This window comes from Ailuropoda melanoleuca, chromosome 1, assembly GCF_002007445.2.
Source record: "Ailuropoda melanoleuca isolate Jingjing chromosome 1, ASM200744v2, whole genome shotgun sequence".
Classification (NCBI taxonomy): Eukaryota; Metazoa; Chordata; class Mammalia; order Carnivora; family Ursidae; genus Ailuropoda; species Ailuropoda melanoleuca.
This window is the reverse complement of record NC_048218.1, coordinates 70,895,639-70,904,264: the sequence shown is the minus strand read 5'-3', so window position 1 is coordinate 70,904,264 and position 8,626 is coordinate 70,895,639. Positions and strand designations below refer to the sequence as shown.

General features: G+C 48.8%; 1 long non-coding RNA gene across 1 annotated transcript; it reads right to left on the bottom strand.

Moving 5' to 3' along the window:
* Positions 1-6,139: 6,139 nt before the first annotated feature.
* Positions 6,140-8,066, bottom strand: LOC117802356. Its single transcript, XR_004625596.1, has 3 exons — positions 7,403-8,066; positions 6,877-6,919; positions 6,140-6,754 (listed from the first exon to the last, which is right to left on the bottom strand). It is a non-coding gene; the product is annotated as an uncharacterized LOC117802356 (long non-coding RNA).
* Between the last annotated feature and the right edge of the window lie 560 nt (positions 8,067-8,626).

The window sequence follows — 8,626 nt, the reverse complement described above, 5'->3', positions numbered from 1 at the left end:
CTCCACCTTGGCTACATATTAGAATCACACGTGGGATTTTAAAAATTTACACATGACATGATTTCAAAGCAGAGATTCAGTGTGTGAGGTCCTGCCCTCTTCTCTAAGAGGCAGGAAAGTGCCTTAGGGTCCCTGGCAGTATTCCCAGCAGAAAGGGCACTTCATAATCTCTTGGGGAATCTTCCAAATGAGGGTGGATCACTTGGTGCCACAGAGAGCACACAGGCTTCTGAACGAAATGGGATGTGGGGACCCCAGGACTCATCCTGGTAACTTCCTTTCAAAGAGTAGCCTCGGGGCACCTGGGTGGCGCAGTCGGTTAAGCGGCAGACTCTTGGTTTCAGCTCAGGTCATGATCTGAGGGTGGGGCGATCAAACCCCACGTCAGGCTCCGAGCTCAGCACAGAGTCTGCTTGAGATTCGCTCCCTCTGCCCCTCTTGCTCTCTCTTTCTCTCTCTCAAATAAATAAATCTTTCTTTTTCTTCTTCTTTTTTAAGATTTTATTTATTTACTTGTCAGGGAGAGAAAGAGAGGGAGAGAGAATACAAGCAGGGGAAGCAGCAGGCAGAGGGAGAAGCAGGCTCCCCGCTGAGCAATGAGCCCGATGTAGGGCTCGATCCCGGGACCCCAGGATCATGACCTGAGCTGAAGGCAGATAGATGCCCAACCAACCGAGCCACCCAGGCATCCCTATATAAATCCTTAAAAAGAAAAAGAAAAACAAAAAGAGTAGCCTCATTGAGAGAGGGAATAGGCTCAGACCCTTAGAGTCCAGGATGGTCACAGAAAAGCTAAGGGCGCAGGGTGGGTCTCCGCAGGGAAGGGGGTGGGAGAATGGAGAATTGGGTTTCGCCAGCTGGAGGGGCTGGATCCGGGTCTGACTCAGCTCTGGGCGGCCAGCCGGTCTCCCGCGAGGAGGCTGTGTAGGTGAACTGCTATATTAGGAGACCAAGTCAGGGTACCCTCGGCCATGGTTAGCAAAGGGGGAGGCAGCTGTCCCTTCTGGAAGGGCCAACAGCTGGGCCTGAAAGCCTGCGGGAGTGGGGGGGCAGGGGAGCCACAGCGGAGAAGTAAGAGGATCGGTGTCCAACAGTGACACCACGAGGCCGAGAGAGGTCACGGCAGAAGTCATGATAACTGCGGGGCGCCTGGGTAGGGCAGTCGTTAAGCTTCTGCCTCCGGCTCAAGGTGTGATCCCGGCGTTCCAGGATCAAGTCCCACATCATGAATAGATAAAATCTTTAGGAAAAAAAAAAAAGAAGTCATGATAACAGCTAACCTTTCTTTGCTGGTGTCTGCCGCGCGTGTTGATCTGTGTGCGATGTGCTTATAACATTCATTTATGTAATAATATCCAGTAACAGTCCTGGGAGGGAGTCACGACCACCCCTATTGTACAGAGAAGGAAACTGAGGCACGGAGGTTATACAGAGAGTAGCTGCCAGGCTGTGAACCAGAGTCTGGCTCCAGAGCCCACTCCCCTGACCGCAGGGCAGCCGTCGTCACTGAGCACTCACGGTGTGCCCTTACATTCTCTGAGCTCCTTCAGCCTAGCTTATGAGGGAAGGACTGTTTTTATCCCCATTGCACAGATGAGGAAAGTGAGGCAGGGGGAAGGTAAGTAGTAGACAGTTCATCGCCCACCCTCTCCCCTTTGGGAATGAGGCCGGACTGAGCCAACTAACCCTATCACAGCTCCTTCTCTTTTTCGGAAGAGCTAAGCCTTCAGGGTTCTCGGCAAACCCAAGCAGGGTGGGAATCTTTCCTAGGGGTTACTGAGCTTCCTGCAAGAAAACGTGTGCAGTCTTCAGGCAGAGACTGGAAAAACAAAGTGGGTGTGACAATATTTCCACGTCAGGTTTGTGAGAGCAGACTGTACCCATCTCAGGGCTCCCGTCCTGGATTTACTGAAGCAACAGATACCAAAGGCGGGGCCAGGAAACCTGAATTAAGATAAAACCCAAACCAAACCCCGGGTGATTGTGGTGCACAGCCAGGGTTGAGAATTTCTGCCTTGATTTCCTAGTAATATTTCACAGCCAACCCCCACGCCCCCAGGAGCAGGTGGCAGCGATTCCACAACCTGCTGCCAGCTTTCAAATCGTCTTGCTAGAAAGAAACTGCCTGCAGAAGGCTGACCAGAGTGAAGGAGCTGGTGAGGGGCTGGGGAGCAGAGAAGCAGAGACCACAGGGCTCGAGACACAGCCACGCGCTTGTCCATGCTTACCCCTTGTCTTCTCTGTGTGGGAAATCTTTATCTGTCCTTCAAAGACAGGCTCAAATGTCTGGTTCTTGATGAAATTCCCCTGTCTGGCCTCCACTCTTCCAGCCTTGCCCCTGGCCAAAGGTCTGCCACCCTGTGAGCCCACAGCACAGGCCTCCCTGAGACCACTGCTGGCCTTGTCCCTGTCCCCACTCTGGGTTCTCCAGGCAAGACTCACAGTCTTGTATGGGATTTATGCACTCCCCCAGCCCAGCAGAATATCTGAGACACAGAACCTCTCAGAAAGTGCTAGCTGAGGGAAGATAAGGGAAGGAAGAAGGGGAGAGTAAAGGCAGGAGATAGGGAAGACTAGAAGAGCCACAGGGGTCACCACAAAGAGATGATGGCTAGTGAAATCTGATTTAGTGCTGATGCCTTGAGCGTGTGTGACCCTTGCTGTCACCCATGGGACAGCCACTCCAGGCACTCACCTGGTCACCCCAGAACTGGGGACAGAGTACACAGAGAGATGGGGGCACATTTATGATTTCACCAGGAATCTCATCTGAAGTCTGTGGATGCTTGTAACGGCTCTAGGAGGTAAGTAGGGTAACCGTGAACAACCTCATTTTACGGCTGAGAGAACTAAGGCTCAGAGAGCGAACAAGCATGTCGAGGTCACAACGGCTGTCAAGCAGAGGACCGGTTAACGCAAATTCAGTGCTAGACAAAAGTAGCTCAGCTTCTGAAATCTGGAAGAGCCCTGGCACATCACCTGGTCCAGACCTCTGGGCAACGGGGCTTCTTGCCCAACACCTCTTCGAGGAAGGGGTGACGGAGCTGGGCTGGAGTCACTCTGGTGTCTGGGAGCTCCGCCCATGTACCTGCCCCCTCAGCTCAACGCTCTCCCCCTGAAGACCAGGTGAAGGCGCTGCCCCCTTCCCACTCGCCCAGGTCTGCCCTGTCGCACCTGAGAAAACGAGGCCCACATCCGGACTGAGAGGAGGCCCCACCTGCCCTCCCTGTGTCAGCTCAGCTCACCCGCTCCTCCCTCCTCGGGCCCGCGCGGTGTCACCACTTGCCTGTGGGGATCTGTTTTCTGGCTAAGGTGTATCAAAGGGGTGACATCTTCTGCCACTCTTCATTTGCTCAGGAGAAAGAGAGCATCTCAAAGTATCTCCATCTGGCCTCCTCAGAAGTTCAAAGGGGCTTTCCTCATCCAATCTTACAAAAGAAATGCAGTCAAGGCCTAAGAGACATCCAGGCGAATTGGACCGGAAAAGGGGGGGACAGCTACAAAACATGCCTCATGCCTACAAAGTCAAGATGATAACGTATTTCACTGGCCTTTAGGGGCTGGAATAGCGTTCGTGGTTGGCTTTTGGTGTTTGCAGCCCACCAATGAGGCAGGTCGGAGAGGAGTGAACTTTCTTATGAATGAGGAGGGCAGGAGTCAGTCTCACAGCTGGGGAGTGGTGGCACCAGGACGGGCCCGCAGGCCTTCTGCGTCCGAGGTCATGACTTTGGCCCGTGGCAGGAGGGGCGAGCCCGCTGGGAGACCTCCCAGGTGAGGAGAGCACCTGCGCGCAGGACGTGGGCTCAGGCTGAGGCCGGCTGCTCCCTGGGGATCCGCGGCAGCACTTCTAGGCCTGATGCTTTATTGTGTACTATCTTATCTCAATAGGAAAAGGCAATTCAGGGGAAGAATTTCCTTGTCACGGTGCTCAGGGCTTTCCATTGTCCAGCTTTCTTCGCCCGGGTTCATCCCCTGGGTCTGCCCATTACTCATATCCCTGGAGGCGGCTTATCAGGGCTGTCGAAGATACAGGACCTATTTTTTTCTCAGGACCAGACAAACTGGAATCTGTCCATCCTTTGTGTCCTGACATCATCCCACAATTAGCCGGCTCTGACTCAGCCACATGGGGAAGCTGCTAGCAGTCCCTAGTAATCCAGCTGGGTGCTTGGCAAAGCCCTGAGCCTTCAGGATCCTCCACTGGCAAGTGTGACAGACAGCGGAACAGGACAGGCGACTCTTGCTGGGGCTGACTGGGAGAGGCTTTACTCCCGTGCCTCCCCCCACCCCAGTTTTTGACGCGGGAAGACTTCAAACCTACAGAACAGTTCAAAGACTCTTACAACGACCATACATACTGTTCACCTCTATTCACTCATTCATTTGATCTCATTTACTTTATCTCTTTCTTTCCATATATGCATACACCTGGAAATACATACTCCTCTCCCTCAAGCTGTTGAAAAGTTGCTGAGTCATGATGCTTCCCTCCTAAATAGTCCAGCATGTGTATCCTAAGAACAGGGCATTGTCCTATACAACCATAACAGTATTATCGCTCTGAAAAATGAAACAATAATGTTAGTTAATATACCGTACACATTGAAATTTCCTCAATTACCCCAGTGATGCCACATCAGATTCTATCCCTCCGTTTAGATTCCTTCATACCAGAACAGTTCTCTAGTTCTTGTTCTTTTGTCCTCCATGACACTGACATTTTAAAAAATCCAAGGTAGTTGTTGTGTAGAATGTCCCATAATATAGATCCGTCTGATTGTTTCCTCAAAAGTAGGTTCCAATCAAAATATTTGGCAAGAATATTTCACAGGTGGTGGTGTACCCCGCCCAGGATATTACAGCAGGAGGGACGCGATGTCAGCGTGTCTCATTCTGGTGATGTGAATGTGATTACTTGGTCAAGGTGAGATCCTCCAGATTTCACTATTGTAAAGAAACCCATTTCCGTTTGTAATTAATAAAGTAATTTGTGGGGTGATATTTGAGACTCTGTGAATAGTCCCAATAACCTTTCACAGGATGCTTTTACCAACTATTGAAGTCCTTGCCTAACTATTATTATTATTATGGTGGATCACCTTGTTTTTACCTAAATAAAAAAAAATACTATAGAAAAGGCATAAAATCTGGAAAGTAAAAAGGAAATAGAATTTCTACATACACGCAGAGAGCAAGATAAAAATGCGTTCAGAGCACACAGTGCAGTTACGTATGAATTTCCCCTTTTCCTAATGTTTATACAGATTTCATTTGGGGGAGCAGATATGTATTTATAACTTTGTTTAGTTTATTTTGTCTAATTATATAATTGATATAGACTAACTGAAAAAGTACAGAAAGCGTTAGAAGTATAAGATTCATAAACACATCCATGACAAAGTTACTTATACACTTTTTTCATATGCCTCTTTTCTTATTTATACAAAGAACTCTAAAACTGTTCTGTCCTTTTAATTTTCCTGTCCTGCCTTTATGTAGCAACATGACTTTCATATTTTCCCGGGGGCTCTCTCCTGCTTATTTTCTCCATTTAGGGGGAGTTACTATCTGGTCTCCCATTACCTTTAGCTGGTCTGAGAGGACGTACTTGGCAAGGAACTGGAACTACATCAGTAGTCTGAGCCACGGGTTTCTCTGGAAACAGGTGTTTATGCTGCAAACTTGAAAGGAAGGGGAATTTAGGGGGAGATATTTTTTAGTTGGGGGATGTATTTAACAGCTTTCACAGTCAAGGAGCTACTACTACAAGAATCCACATAATCCGTGACAACGGAAACACAGAATGACTGATAAGGCTCTTCTGATCTTATTGGTAAACAGTGTTCTTAAAATAATTGCTCATAAAATAAAATATTTGCTCATAGGGGCACACTCTCTTGTGATCTACTTTTGTTACTTGAAATCGCCTTTTGTAGATCTTTCTTAACCGTGTTGGAATTGGGAATTCATGTTGTGAGAATGAGATGATTTCAAGATAATTCAGGTCTAAGACTCCAGGCTATGGTTTATATCTTTTTTTTTTTTTTTTAAGATTTTATTTATTTACGTGACAGAGAGAACACAGCAAGGGAGTGGGAGAGGAAGAAGCAGGCTCCCAGCGGAGGAGCCCGATGTGGGACTCGATCCCGGAAAGCCGGGATCACACCCTGAGCCGAAGGCAGACACTTAACGACTGCGCTACCCAGGCGCCCCTATGGTTTATATCTTTTAGGTTTTTTTTTAATCTTTTAGATTTAATGGTAAAATATCATTGCTTCATTAACGTATAATATCTAATCTTTCCCAACAGTGGGGTTTGAGGTCTTGACCACATTTCTTTTTTTTTCTGTTCTAAATAGTTTTATGAAAACACCTCATGCAAATAGATCAGGTTTAAAGTAATTTCCTTAGGGCAGTGTTTCTAAAGAGCAGTCCTGGGTCATCTGTAACAGAATCAGTCACGTGATAGCTTGTTAAAGATTCCTAGGCCTTGGCCAGATCTAGGAAATCACCAAGGGGTCCAGCCGGAGAGCCTATATTTGAACAGGCATCACGCAAATCAGACCTTTAGGATAGACATATTCACCAAGTGCAATTACTAGCCAGAAGGAAAGGCCTATGGAATAGTTCTTTTTTGGCCAGGCTATCTCTGAGCAAGGCTAAGACGGCTGCAGTGGATGAGGGCCCTTCGTCCAGTTGTGGGTTTCCAAAATCCCTCACACTTGCCCTGGAGATGCTCCAAGTGCTAAGACACCTGCGGGAAGAAAGAAAACAGGATGAAGGGAAAGGTCAAGTCCAGAGTAGAGGAGTGGAACTTGCCAGGCTGCCTTGAAGGAATATGTGGATTCAGAAGCTGGAAGCTAGTTTAGGGCTCACCATGTAACCAAGGGGGCTCTGGCACTGGAGGATCCACAGCAACCTGCAGGATGAGAAGACAGTTCTTAACACGGAGTTCTCAATACACAGGTGCGGCTGCTCTGCCTCACCAGCCTGCGCTTCCTGGAAGCTGGAGATAATCCAGCTAAGAGGAAAAAGTATCATCTTGGAACTTCAGAGCCAAAAAGCATGTTTGAAATCAAACCTAATGAGAAAACTACTAGAACAAGCAAGTTAAACTTGGTAGAAAGAGGAAGGAAGGGCGGGGGACAGAGAGGGGAGGGAAGGGAAAGGAAAAGAGAAAAAAGAAAAGAAAAAAGGGAGGGGAAGGGAGGAGAGGGGAGGAAAGGATGGTTGAGAAGCAGGGCTGCTGAGGTCGGAGGAGAGGGGCAGGGCACTGTTGGGTTTCTTCAGAAGCTTTTTGCTACAACCAGATTCTTTTTTAAAAAAACCATTACGCGCACTATCTTTATTTCCAAAAAATATGTGTATTTAAAAGCAAAGACGAGAGGGATTTACAGTACACCGTAAAAGATGTCGAGTCGTGTCAACTACGTTCGGCACGGTCACTTCATCTCAGAACGATCCCCTTAAACCATCAGCGGGGCGAGCCGCACACCAGCAGCACCCCTGGCGGCTCTGCCGGCCCCGGGCGCAGCCGCCGCAAAGCGGGAACCCGACTCGCGGGAGGCGGTGGCTGCGCACTGCGCACGCGCTAAGCCGCGCGGCGCCTCTCCTCCCGGAAGTGCCCGGGCTGTGGTTTGAGCGGCCCGCGGGACGCCGGGGTTCCGCAGCTTCTCCGGAAAGAGATCGGCGGTAGAAGGCAGGATTCAGTTCTGATCCGGCCAGCAGGGATTGAAGAGGGGCAAGCACCCCTGACCCCCGTAGGGACTAGACCCTGCTACAATCGCAGCTGCAGACCCTGAGGACCCCGGAAGGGAAGAGCCGGGCCCTCTGCCGCCAGCGCCGGCAGCTGGTGGAAAGTTTCCGGTGGAATCGGGAGAGTATGATGCGTTCTCCAAGCAATGGATTAGTTTGAAGTGAATCTGAAGACGCTTAAAAGTTAACGCGCTGTTGAAGTGTCCAACCCGGAAGGAGCAGTCAGGGTGCCTGGGGCCTTGTTTAGCTTTCAGAGTTCGCTAAGGAAAAAGCAAATCAGATGTTCTCCAGATAATTCGATTTAGCATCATTTCTTGAACTTCTTTCTTGTTTAAGAACGCCCCTCTCAGCTGATGGTGACCTTTGGATTAATACCGGACAGGATGTGTAAACTTGAAGAGATCTTTGCCAGCATCGCGCTGTATCTTGGCTTGTTTTAAGGCAGAGGTTTCTCTGCCAAAGCATCGACCTGAACATTGGGGGGAAAAAAACAATGTAAAGTCGGAGAGAGAAGAGCAATGCCCCATAGTTGGAAAATGCGGAGAATGATCAAGCGGGCACAGAAAAAGAAGTGGAGACAATCTTGAAAGTATTCTGAAGTCGGTCTTGAGACACTCCTAAGGCATGGCTATCCTTTTCCTCAGTGACTGATATAGGTCCTTTTTCTGGCTCTGTGGAAAATATTTTCATACGTCCTTCAATATAAGAGATGGTTTAGCAAGAATGAAACTTGACCAAAATGAACTGCCAGTAATAGAGCCTCTTAGTAAAGAAACGAAATGAACTCACCAGAATCCCCAAGTTTGGAAACAAGGTGGCATAGTTTTTGGTTTTCAGTACTGGAAGGAATCTGCAAAATTTTTAAATGTCA